We start from the raw sequence: 13807 nt of genomic DNA on the forward strand, positions 1-13807 counted from the left end.
TTAAAACACTTGGCAACAGGCACTTGCGTGTCCCCGAATTCTCTTCCTATTTAAATTCTCTCTTTCTATTAACGGTGATTGTTGCTGTGAAGCGGAGAGCCAATAAAGCTAAAAGACACTTAAAACAGATTCATACACCTTCCAGACTGCAAGGAGACCATGTCATCACCAGCAGCAGACCTGGATCTACAAAGACCAGTGTTTTTAGAGTCCAATCTTCCTTCTGCCTGTCTGCCCAGAGGTCCCCAATCTTGGACACCAATTTTCCCCAGCTGAGGACAGAAGTCATTGTATGCAATCCCTGCTTGCACAGGAGGCTGGAGTGAGGAAAACAAGAGTGACTCCAAATCTTGTTTTCTCTTTTTAAGGTTAGATAAAGGGAGAAAAATTCTCTTGAAGGTCAAGTAAAAATAAAACAAGAAAGTGCATATAGAGCAAGTTCTGATACAGTGCTCCTCGAATTCCAAGTCTAACTCAGGAACGTTATCAGCGGTTTGAAAAGGGATGAGTTGCTGATACGATGAAGACTTGAAACCTAGGGTGTGGGAAATGTCAGGTGCGTGGCTCCCAGCTGTGGAATTTCTATTCTCCAAGTACAGCAACTTGGCCCTGGGGTGTGATGGTCCTTTACAATCCCATCCACTCTGTGGGATTAGACCTATCTCCAGGTCATGAAAAACCACACGACCCAAACAATTCCTCCTCCTGTCTGCTTCCGCTGAGCTGGAGAAGCATTATGGTCTGATGGGCACATTCACGTTGGAGTTTTTCTAAAGTAGTCTGGAAAATAATGGGCTGCTTATAAACTTTCAAATGATTTTGCTCCCAGGAATTGTCACCATGGAAACAAAAAAGTAATGAAGACTTCTTCCCTTCATTTGTAGAGGAGTGTTTGGGAAGGATGCTGAAGCAGCTCAGAGCCTTGCCCTTTTGTTTTGTTTTTAAACTGTGTGTGTTACATCTCCCAAGTGTGGTTGCATTTATATTTTTGAAATTTAATTACAATTAGAAACATAATACATGAATACATTCCCAGTGAAAAACATATATTATTGTAGTTAAAGCTAATCTCTTTTTGCCCATCACTCAGAATCCCACCTACTCAGAGGTAACCACTATCATCAGTTTTGCATGTACCATTCTTGAATGTCATCGCTTTTTCCACCTGATGGAATCATACTGGCGGACTGTCCTGTAGCTTGCTTACTTCACCCAGTGAAATGCTGTGGGCTTTACCCACACTGACACATGAAGCCCTAGTTCATTCATTTTACGTGGGAATGGTTTCCACCATAAGGATATACCACATGGCGATGTACCACATATCCATTCTATTTTGATAGACGCTTAGGTTGTTTCCAATGTTTTGAGGTCACAAGCAGTACTGCGATGCACAGCCTTGCGTGCCGTGTGAAAGCCGAGGGAAAACGCAGGCCTCCGTGCGTGGGGAGGTTATGAGCTGGTGCCACGTTGCCCTCCAGGGGACTGAGTCCATCTCCTCTGCCTCCACCGTCTTAGAAAGCATCCATCTCACTGGCCAGCGTTTGCTATTTCCAAACTTTTAAGCTTTGGCCAATCTGATGAGTACAGTGGCTTCTTACTGTCTTCCTGAGCTTTGCTCAGATTATATTTTTGTTGTCTACTTGTATTTCTTTCTCTGAAGGATTGCCTGTTCAGTTATCTGTGGCTCATTTTAGGGTTTCTTGATTTTTCTTAAGCTGCATAAGTTATGGACATGAATCCATTGTCTCAAATATTTAAAAGATTTTCTTTCATACTGCTTTTCTATATGAGAGAAATTTAAAATTTCCTTAGGCTTTTAATGTTGATAGAATCAGAAGTTCATTATGACTCTTGTTTACTGACCTTTGTCTAGGAAGACATTCCTTATCTTGAAGTAATAGTCTCCTCTATTTTTTGCTAAGACATATACAGTTTTGCTTATTTACAAAGAATGTATTTATTTGTTTGTAGGACTTTCATTCATCTGGAATTTAATTTTGAGTGGGGCGTGAAGTCAGGACGAGGAGGTGAGGAATGACTATAATATGGCCAGAACCAGGTTCCCCAAGCTCCTAGACTCTGGGACGCTGTATCTGCCCCCAGGTCCCTTCTGCAGGCCAAGGAGTGTGCCCAGAGGGCTGCCTTTTTCCAATGTGCCCCAAGGCTGGCGGTGCCCCATGAGGCTTGAGGTAGAACTCTGTCCTTGATCTCTCATTCCAGAGGCCAGCAAATGAGCTCAACAGTATTTATGCAAATGTCCACCTCAGCCCTGCTGATTCAAAACGTCCTCTTAATCACAATCAGAACCCTCCTGTTTACCAAAACAACATTCACCATCTTCAAAAAAATACCACACGCCTCCAACACACTTCCATAGAGTAAAAGGTAATAACCAGCCAACCCCCACCCATCCTCTGAGTTCAGGGAATGAATGGTTCAACCTGAGTAACTTTCTGTTTTTAGTTCAAAGTAGTAAATAGCAGTATTTAGAGGAAACAAACGCAAGTGAATAATTTAATATTTAAAAGCAGAATTTTGGCTAAATGCCTGGCTTGGAATTCCTCTGGCTGTGCTGCTTCAAGCAGCATGTCCTTGAGTAAATAATTTGACCCCTTAAATGTCCTTGTCCGTGAACTGAGGCTATGCTGAGGCGGGCTTCTCAGGGCTGTTTAAGAGTTCACTGAGGTGATGCAGGTAAAGTCTGCAGCAGATGTATTTGCTGGAGGGGAGAAGGCTCGGCAACTTACTCCACCCACAGATGACAGAAAAATGAGAGGCCTGGTTTACAGGGTGCTCTACGTGTGGAGTGGGATGAAGGTAGCAGGATGTGTTGGCTATTTGTATCTGTTGGGGGACACGGGTCCTTGTGCAATGCCCATTAGGGAGACCTCCACATGCTATGTCCCCAAAGCCACTTCAGTTCCACACGGCTTGTTAGGGGCCTGACAAGCATGGATGTACCTACAACAGAGAGAAGTATTTGAAATTAGGGGAGCCCCAGGAAATTCAGGACCTGATGCCCCTTGTGTGCTGTTGGTACCTCCTGGGGAATCTCACTGAGAGACCAAGAATCTAGAGCTTTTAGCCTCTTGGCCCTTCCGCAAATCTGACAATCCGGCAAAAATCAGGCTGCGTTTGATGACCTCCCTTGAGACTAGTGCTTCCACTGGAGGGGACCCCTAATGCCTCCTGCGAGTAGTCAGGAGAAGGGAACCTGGCCCCTCACAGCCAGCCCCGAGTCCCTTGTCAGAGGATGGCTTTCGGACAGCCGGCACCTGCTTTGTCTGGCGCACAGAGACCTAGAAGGACCCTGAGAGTCAGTTCTCCACCAGTGACTCTGAGGTATAAATACTCCGGCTCCCCCACCTGTGCTTGACACCACTCTGAGGTGAGACCTACACTGTCCCCAAGCTCCCAGTAAGATGGAGCCGTGTCTGACCTTCTTCTCTGCCCCACTCCACTATGGATTTCTCTTGGGAGCACTTCCTGATAAGCCACTTTCATGAAAATCTTTAGCTCTGGGACTATTTCTGAGGAAGCTGATCCAAGATGCCCCCTAACCTTCCGCTCAGCCCCCTCTTTCACCATTTGAGGTTGATGGCTCTGCCTGTGGGTTATTCCTGGAGCCAGAGGCTCTCCCAAACGGCCCCAACCTGGGTGTAAAACCCACTGAGCAGCAACGCTGTCTTTTTGCTCACCGCTGTATCCTCTGAGCTCAGGACAGTCCCTGGCATACATGAGTCCTTGAATGAACGCGCGCTCTTCCCTCTTCCGCCTTCTTCTTTGTAACTTCCCTGTTCATTTCCTTCTAGACCGGGGGTAAATCAGGACATGGAGCGGGTAGAGCTCCACCTAGTCCATTGGAACCTCAGCTGGGCATGAAGGGGAAGCAGCTGACATTGTGAGCCCACTAACAAGGTACTGCTCAAGATTTTTAAATTATTCACCACCAAACACAGGAACATGGTTGGTTGCACATCCAGAATGCAGCAGCTCTCCTCTGATCCCGGTTACGTTCTTACTGAGTCGAAGCCGTTGGCTTTAAACACAGTCCCCCAGTGACTAAACTGTAAAACACTTCTACCAATATGTAAGAGACTCAGCTTGGTCCTACCTGGCCAGACATTTGACACCAAATATGGGCAAGCTGGGAGGGGCTGGGAGGATCATGCTGACACAGGTGCTGCCGAGTCAGTGCGACTTCTGGAGGCCCAGCCCAGACTTGTTTTTCCTTTTTTTTTTTAAACTATATTTGAAATGACCTTGCAGAGCCAACACTCTAAGTTTCAATTTAGCATCTCTTTGGCAAAAAATAAAAACAATTTTTAAAGATGCGTATAGTGTCTGTAGTTCAATATAAGAAATATGGAAGCAGCTTGTGTGGTATATCTTGAAACAATCATTCTGCTGAGGTCCTGATCTACTTTGCCACTTGTCTGGGGCCAGTATTCTGTTAGAGTCTTCAATGACCTCAGAGTCATAGATGTCACCATATCACTGCTATGGCTTTTGAGTTTTAAGTAAGAAGCCAAATGAGAGAAGCACCATGAAGAATGAAGTTCTTTCTAAGAGTTGGCACTGGTGTTTTCTACAGCCCTGGTTGGTTTTAGCATTTGTGGTTTAAGTTTGAGCGTGCATTTTTTCTTTATATTTTTAAGAAATGTTTATAGAGTACTTACTAAGCATCAGGCTCTGGGTCTACAATAGGGAAGAAAAAAACACAATATGCTCCATCAAATTTAAGATGCTATCAATTCTAAGACACATATTTTATATGACATCGAGGGAAAAAGACGAGCTGCCACTTACAATTGTAACACATCATTGACTATAGGATACAAATGATTTCAGAGACGATAAATTTCAAAAATCAGTCCATCTTAGAATTGAAATCTGCTCATCTACGTCTTCGTGGAGCTTAAGTTGAAGAGGCCTGAGGTTGTGCTGGTCAATTGTTAGGGGCTGGTTTTGCTGTCTTGTTTGTGACAAACATGCTTATGTGGGGACGAGCAGCCCGGAATTTACAAAATCGGGGCTGCCGAGATGACTAGCCGGCATCCAGCCTCCTGGGCTGCACCTGGAGCTCTCTGCAGATGAGACAGGAAGACAGACTCCTCTCGGGAGGTGTTCCACCACGACAGCCGCTGGAAACCTGGCAAAAGCAGGTTCCTGCACAGGGAGCAGGCACCTCTGTCCCAAGTCCCTGGGAAACTGGAAGCTAGGAGCCCATTTGCATGGGAAATGAGAGCTAAAACCTGAATGTGGTGCCCTTCAGCCTTCAAGCCTTCAGAGGAAACCCAGAGGAAACTTCAGAGGAAACGCTGCCCAATGCAGCATGGGTAGGTTCACCACTAAGATCAACCTTGTCCACCCACAGATCGCTTCAGCCATAAAATGTTGCTCCTACAGTTGAGAAAACTATGCAAAGCTTGAAGCAAAAAAAGTTCCCTTTCAAAGTCATGGTTGGGCACTAACAAGCCTATCTAAGGATCACCTGGGATGTCATTTTGTTTGACTCTTTTTTTTTTTCTTAAGGCCCAGATTCTGTAAAGTCAGGTGTAGACATTCTGGAAGATTGATAGATTGCAAATGATATTTGTTTGGTAGAAAAGATAACCCCATAAGTTTTGGTTTTATTGCCCTGTACGTCTTTAGCCAGTTTTATATTAGGTTGAACTATATGAAATTGCAGTGTTGGAAGGTCAAAAAATTGTTGAATATCCACAATATCAAGCTTGTATCTAACCTTGCACAGTTAGACACACAAAGCCAGCTACCAGCAGACATTAAAGCTCGTTCAAAACTGGATTCCTTCGTCCACTATTTATTTACTAGTCTCTGCCATCTGTAATCAGCTCCAACATCCTGTTGATTTTCTCCTTAACGAGCTAAATCAATCTTTGACACTCACTATGTATTTGCATGAGAATTATGTTTTTCATTTCTTGAAAATTATCCCTGAAGATTAGGGCTGTCCCTTCTAAGAGACTTGACGACTGTGGGTCCTTGGCCTTGTGTATGTGTGTGTGGAGGGGAGGTGCTTACCCTCTCTGGACTTCAGGTTCCTCAAACGTTAAATAGATCAATGAATTCCTAACGCCTCTTTTGGCTTGAACTCTTGGTGATTGCCAGCTGTCCTTCCTTGCCTTTCCGGAATGTGGTGGCGTGAATGTTGTAGTCACATTCACTTCCCTTTTACCACCTCCAGCTTCCTACTGAACAGCTGTCTTCACTGGACTTTCTACAAGCATTGGAGGAGAAATACTGACTCACCCTTTCTGGAAGTCAACTGAATGTACATATCAATAATTTAAGTATGAAACTATTAAATCGAGCATTTCTAATTCTAGGAATTGACCCAAAGAAATAATCATATATATATATATATATATATATATATATATATATATAAAAGAATGTTCTTGGCAGCTTCATTTATAATAATCAACAATGGAAAAAGGACTAAATGTCTAATGACAGTGGGCTCATTAAGGTGTGGTATAACAATGGACTGGAATACTATGCAGCCACTAAAATGGTGACTCAGTTATGTATTTATTGATATGTACAATATATGTCAATATATCAATATAGTGATGTTAAGTGGGAAAAAGTTGCAAAACAGTATCTATTCTCTGAGCCAATTTATATAATACATTTATATATGGATTTACGTAATGTAATAGAATTACAGACAGAGCAAAATTCTGGATGCATCAGCATCAAGACACTCACAGGGCTCATTTCCAAGTGAGACAATTAGAGGTGGTACAATGTAGGTGATATTCTCTTTCTTTCTTACATTTTTTTATTCTTCTGCAATAAGCATATTTTTTTCATAGAAAAAATAACTGGGGCTGGCCTGGTGGCCTGGTGGTTAAGTTCCTGTGCTCCACTTCCACGGCCTGGGGTTTGCCAGTTTGGACCCTGGGCATGGACCTAGCACCGCTTGTCAAGCCATGCTGAGGTGGCATCCCTCATAGAATAACTAGAAGGATCTACAACCAGAATATACAACTGTGTACTGGGGCTTTGGTGAGAAAAAAAAAACGAAGATTGGCAACAGATGTTAGCTGAGAGCCAATCTTCCTCACCAAAAAAGCCCAATTATTTTTATTTTAGGAAAAATAGAAGTAAAAGAATAATTCAGTAAGTGGAATTCATATAGAAACTGGAGTTCACAGCATAGCAGTTAGACATGTTTTCTTCAGAGCCCCTGGGTTTGGCAATACAACACTCTGTAAATAACTGCTTAAATTTGCCAAATGGAAGTGCCAGCAATATATCACTTGGTTGGTGCAGGCCTTGATAAAACAAAGGAAATAAGATGTTCTGCCAATTCCCATGGCCGAGCTATTGAATTCCATGCCAGGGGATGATTTCAATAAGGAATCTGAAATAGTTACATATAAGGAAGTTTTCTCTTTTCTTCTAGTTATAAAAATAGAGTAAACTCCCAGCTATAGTTTTTCTGTGTCCCGCTGCTTCTGCTCAACCCACTCCAAACGCCTACTAATTTCAAATGCGCTGAGAGAGCTGGGGTATGTGTTAAAGTAGTATTTCCTCAAATGTTTTGCACCCAACACTAGCAGTACAGGATGTGAAAAGCATGACTTCAAAAAAGGGTTACTGCCCTAATAACATTGGAAACATCCAATGACTTAAACATTCGATTAAACAAGGTCACTGTGGACCCCTCAGAACCTTTGAAGATGCTGCCGTGCCGTGTGGGTCTCCAGGCAGAGACTGGGGTGTGCAGGATTCCGCAGACCTTCTGCCCTCAGGACTCTCCGTTGATGACCGTTCCAGGGAGCAACGTTCTGCAGAAACCCTTAAAGAAATGCTGACTTAGGGGATGCTGACACGGCCCCTGGGGATAGTAACTGCTGCATTTGGAATTTCAGTTTTAATTAAAAACAACAAACAAACAGAAATGAATGGGGAGATTCAAAGGGAAAGGACTTGGAGAAGAGGTAGGAACCTACAACTTGCAACATTAAAATGAAAATTTTGAAACAGACCATTAAGAATTTTTTTTTCTGTAAATTGAGTATGACAACGTCCTCTGAGCACATATGTTTAGTTTAGGGAAGGAAGAAGGCAGAGGGATTCTGAGAAGGGAATTTGGATTTTAAGAAAATGCACAGTCTGGTCATTCTCAGTCTTATGAAGATGATTAGTAATGCTGAGGGGATGAATCACCCAGGTTCTGAAACTTACTAAAATGCAAAGAGTTGGTTCCTCATCAGGAACCAAGGCTTTGATGCAGAACTCAGCTGAGGCACCAAGGCTCGACATTTCAGAGAGGATACGTGTAGCAGGTACTGGTAGTGGCCTGACCGTAACCCTCGGAGGTCACTGCTCCCTTACACAGTGACGGCTTCCTACCGCAAACACCTGGCAGTCTCTGCCCAAGGTTCGCGGATGCTCCTGCTGGCTGAGCTCAGAGCAGGATGGGACTTGATGCATAAATACCCAGCATTCTGGCCCCCTTGCAGGGACAACTCTGATAGTCCCTGACACTCTCCTCCCAGAGGTCCCCAGCAAGACTGAGCCCCAGCGGCTACCTTCCCTTCTCTGTCTCACTTCCCTACTCCCCTACCTGAGCTTCCTGTGATCACCTTCCGAAGAGAAGAGACCACCGGCATTCACATCCTGTCTCTGAATCTGCTGCTGGGGAACCTGACAATGTTTTTCTTTTCACAGTAAATTCAGAGCGAGACTTCTCAGGCTATCTCCTCCACCATAAGCAGCCAGGTGCCTTCACCACCCTCAGAGACTTTCTCCCTCCTAGTGTTCCCAGGTAATGGGTAGGTATACAGGGGTGCCTCGGACTATTCTTGCAACACTGCTTTGGTTTAGGTTATGTGACCAGAATTGGGCCCAGTGTCCCATTGCTAGCTTGGCCTCGTCTCTCCTCCACACAGACAAAATAACTTTGATGAAGAGGTTTGCAACCCTCTTTTTAGCATTAAGAACAATAATGAGGTCTGAGGACTAGAGGACAAGATCCGAAGAACAAGACCAATGCTTTAGATGTAGGTATATCCAGCATCTTGTCCAGCTGGTCGCATAGCAGGTGCCAAATATATACTGGCTGCATCAACTCTTGCAGTTGTTTTCTTAATACTTCAACTCACTAATTTAATTCAGCTGCCCAGCTGCACACATGACAGCAGCAACTGTTCAGTGCAAATTGCCAAAGAAAAGTTCTTTTGACGGCGGGAAAGTACATACTGCATTAGGAGACCAGAGATGTCAACGCATAGCATGGGTAGATGGCAGACTTGGAATGCAAGTCCTTGTCAACTCACATTTACTGGAGACCAGCTACTTTTAGGGTACTGGGATTAATGGACGTGAAAAGAGGTATGGACATCGGCCCTATGCCAAGAAAGGCTTACAATGTGACTGGGAAAGCAAGACAGAGAAAAATAATAAGAAACATGTGTCTGGTGAGTGGTCACAGATGGTAGTACCACTGACAACTTTAATTTGCTTGATCTAACTCACTTAATAGCTCAGGAAAGCCCTTCTGATCACTGAATAGATGGCAGTTATTAAAGCCATTTGCCTTTCTCAGCCAGCAAACATTGGGGGTTGGGGGGGGACACTCAGGTTTAACTTCAGTCCCAGCACACACCCACCAATACACATGACACGTGCCTTGTGGGCAATGTGCCCCGAATCAGAGAAGTTTTCCTAGTCTGATTCAGGGCAAGAGAACTAAGAACACAGTCTTTAAAAACAGAATCCAACCCACGTTCATAGCAGCATTACTCACAATAGCTAAAAGGGGGAAGCAACCCAAATGTCCATCAACAGATGACTGGATAAACAAAACCTAAAATCTACACAGAGCAAAATATTATTCTGCCTTAAAGAGGAAGGAAATTCTGAGAGATGCTACACTATGGATGAACCTTGTGGACATTATGCTAAATGGAATGATCCAGGCACAAAAAGACAAATAGTGCATGATTCCATTTATATGAGGCACCTGGAATTAGTCAAACTCACAGAAACAGAAAGTAGAATGGTGGTTGCCAGGGGCGAGGGGAAGAGGAGAACGGGAAGTTATGGTTTAATGACTACAGACTTTGTTTCGGATGATGAAAAAGTTCTGGAAATGGATGGTGGTGGCGGCTGTACAACAGTGTGAAGGTACTTAATGCCACAGTGTTTAAACTGGTAAATTTCATGTTATTTCTGTTTTACCACAATTAAAAAAATAAAACCAGAATCCGTAAAAGTCAGAAAACAGGGTATCAGAGTTTTGTGTTTTGTTTTGTTTTTTTAGAGATAAACGCTGGGGAGACCATCTTTTGAGGAAATAATCTACAATGTCCCAGCCCCAGACTCCCCTAAAAAGGTAAGGTCATCAGAAGCAAAGCCCAAAAGGGCCCGAAACGTGAAAAGGAGGAAGCTCTCAGCAGCGCTTTCGCTGACCCTGTCCGTAGGGGCTGAGGGCCAGCCCTGGGCCGGCCCGCTCAGATGGGGCCTCTTGATGCCGAGAACAAGATGCAGCCTCCTCTGTTTGTCCTCTGTTTCCTGATGATATCGAACACTCAGGATGGAGAAGAAGGGCCTGCTGTTCACACACAAGATGATCAGGAATGACCACCCCAGCAAAGGATGCCAGGAACCTTTCTAATGCTGACAAGCCACCTGGAATCAGGTGACAACGCTGAGACACCCCAGGAGGGAAGACCTGGCCTAACAATATGAGCACTGACCTGGAGTGGGAGACCTGAGGTCAGGTCTAGAGCTAGAGAGCTGGGTGGAACCCCACACATCTTCCTTTTGTGTCTATGAGCAATGCCTGGCAGCTCCTGCTCTGTTTTGGGCTGGCAGCATCTCGGTTCAGATGAGAAACTTGTCTAGGGCCACATGACTTTTGTCTGGGTCCAGTTGATGGGTGGCTGAGCAAGACTGCTGGAGTTAAAGCTGGAGTTTTACAATCTGCTTTTAACGTTCAGCTTAATTTAATCATCAAAACACATTGAGGGGAGACTGAAATGGTGCAAGGGGCCACAGGAATCTGCAGGGCAGGGAAGTTAAAGCCGAATTAAAAGGGCTTCCCACAGCTCCTTTGATCAAAACCACAGTCACCTCATGTTGCCTGGTCCCCATGCGCTGGGCTCATGTCCTAAGAATCGCCTATTGTGATAACCAAGGGATTGATGTTTTTGACAGCTTACACAGGCACCATTTAGAACCAGGACTAGCTATGCTGATTTTGTGAAACTCATCAAGCTGGAAACTGATGTGAGCACATTCTGTATGTATGTTACACTTCAGCAAAAAGTTAAACACGGAATAAAATAAAATGAATAAAACAGTGCCATTTGGAGACTAAAGAATCATGACAACTAAATGCATGACTGAGCCTGGGTTGAATCCAGGATGAGGGAAAAAGAAAGTGTAAGGACTTAACTGGGGCAATTACCAAATGTTGAAGACAACTGTGGGCTAGAGAGTGTTGTATCAACGTTGAAGGTCTTGGTTTTGATCTTTTACTCTAATTATGTACGAGAATGTCCCTGTTCCTAGGATATACACACTGAAGGATTTAAATGGGCGTGATGTCTCCACTGTATCCTCAAATGGTTCAGAAAAGATATTACATATGAAACTATAGAGAGACATTTATATATTTATGGGCTATTTACATATACAATTGTTTGTGTGTGTGTGTAGAAAGAGCCATCGGGCAAATGGTGCAAAATGTAAACAACTGGTGAATCTGGAACCAGGGTAATGATTATCTAGGAGTCCCTTATACTATTCTTGCAAGTTTTAAGGAAATTTGAAATTATATAGTACATATATATGAAATCATATAGTACATACATACATGGAAGGATATAACACAAGGAATCTCTTTGGCTATTCTTGCAACTCTTCTGTAAATTTGCAATGAAATCCATAAAAACCACCATCCCTCTCCCCTGAGGGGGAAAAAGTTCAAACAATGTACTCAAGGATGAAAACCAGGGAACAAGTTCCCTAATTTCTCCCAACACATCTCCAAAGCTCACTTTGTACATTCTTATTGTGGGAAATCTCTCCTTTGGAAAAGTTCTGCCACTCTGTTCCTTGTCCTCAAAATCTGCATCGATGTGCCCCTGGAGCACAAGCCAGAGGAAGCGCGGGTGAGGGGGCCGCACTTCCTGCGGCACAAGGCTGCTGGGCTCCCAGGCCTGGCCATGCTGCAGCCCCTGTGCATGCAGACCACACTCAGCCGAGTCCCTTCACTAAGGCTCCTGATTAGTGCCCCGGGGGGAGCCAATGCTCAGTGGCCACCAGGCAGCCCACCTCAGGCTCCTGCTGGCTGTGGGACCTGTCAGCGGAGACTATAATCTCCCTGAGCCTCATTTCCTCATCTGTAAAATGGCGATGAGAACTTGGTGGGGGGACTGAAGGGAACTGGTGTAAGGAAGGTGCCTGGCGCATCCATGCACATTAGAGCTTAAGCCACATCAGCCCACGCCAGTGGTGGGGGCTGCTGAGCAGTGCTGGGTTGCCAATACACAGGAGCACACCACGCACCAAAATGCTCATCCCTGATGGCCTCACCCAGTACCTGGCTGTCAAACATTTCCAGAAAGGAGACAAGTTTTAATTTCATCAAATAGTTAACTTTTGTGTCACTTAGGAAAATAAAAATTTTTATTTTTAATTACGTATAAATGGTGATGAGTCAAAATTTTTCAGTATTTGGGAAACTCTAAAGGCATTTAATGTGGTCTTGGGGGTAGGCAGGAAAAGACTGTGGGTGAGCGGCAGGGGTGAGAAAGTGAGGGGGGGTCCAGGGGCAGATTATAAAGCGGGCTGCTCTGGGACAGGCCTATTTGTTTTCTGTTCCTCAGGAAATTACTAGCAAAACTTGAGAGCAGGCATAGTGCTCCCTGTGTGTATTTTTCCCATCACTCATGCCCTAAGTCCAGCTCCTTCAAATAGTAGGTTTTCAACAAATGACCACAAATCTCTCTGAATGGAAGGGAACGCGGGGCACTGACTTCTTCCACCCGGAAGTAATTTCTGCCTCTCCGGTTTGATCTTGAAAAGCTTTAAACTTTTAAATTTGAAGCCTCAGTCATAAGTAATGTCTTTGGGTTACAGGAATTGTTCTCAACACTCATTCACTTGCATGCTGGGTTATTCTAGTTACCAGAGGGTTATTTTTCCCCCTCCTTTGGATGTCCAAAATCGGTCTCAAGTTCTCACGTACAGAACATAACATACTGCTTGTTGGATAAGTCTTGTCAGGTCTTGAAGCGACAGCGCTATGGATGTGATGGGTGGAGAGCGGACGGAAGCGGTCCTGACTTGGGGGAAGTCTCAGGAAGTCCACGTCACACATCACAGGAAAGGTACAGAAATACTCCGTGTTAGCCAGCTTCAGCCAGCAGTAGCTACCACTTAACGAGAGGCTTTCTCTGCAGCAAGTACCATCCATCGTGTCACTAATCTTCACATCGTCCTGGTACGACAGGTCAGGGACTTTTAATGATCCCATTTTGCAGAGGAGGAAACTGAGGCTCTGGGAGTTTTCCATGTCAAGTAGCTGGTGATGGCTGCAACAGGGATGGCAGCTGGGTTCTCAGACTTGCACCAATGTCTCCCCAGGCAGGGTGCCCCTCTCTTTGATGCAGTAAAAGGAATATTGGGCTTTTACATTTGAAAGGTTGCTGTGTGCATCCCTGGAAAGCCACTGTTAGCTGTCCCCAGGATGAACTTACCAGCTTTACCTCAGACCCTGGAGCTCTCCCAGAACTCACCCACCCTCCTCTCTGAGCTC

General features: G+C 44.5%; 1 protein-coding gene across 12 annotated transcripts in view; it reads right to left on the reverse strand.

The window, feature by feature from the left end:
• RIN2 (Ras and Rab interactor 2) overlaps positions 1 to 13807 on the reverse strand; it is a 217550-nt gene that overhangs the window by 67432 nt on the left and 136311 nt on the right. The gene's annotated exons all lie outside the window — the stretch shown is intronic.

Source organism: Equus asinus, chromosome 15 (genome assembly GCF_041296235.1).
Source record: "Equus asinus isolate D_3611 breed Donkey chromosome 15, EquAss-T2T_v2, whole genome shotgun sequence".
Classification (NCBI taxonomy): Eukaryota; Metazoa; Chordata; class Mammalia; order Perissodactyla; family Equidae; genus Equus; species Equus asinus.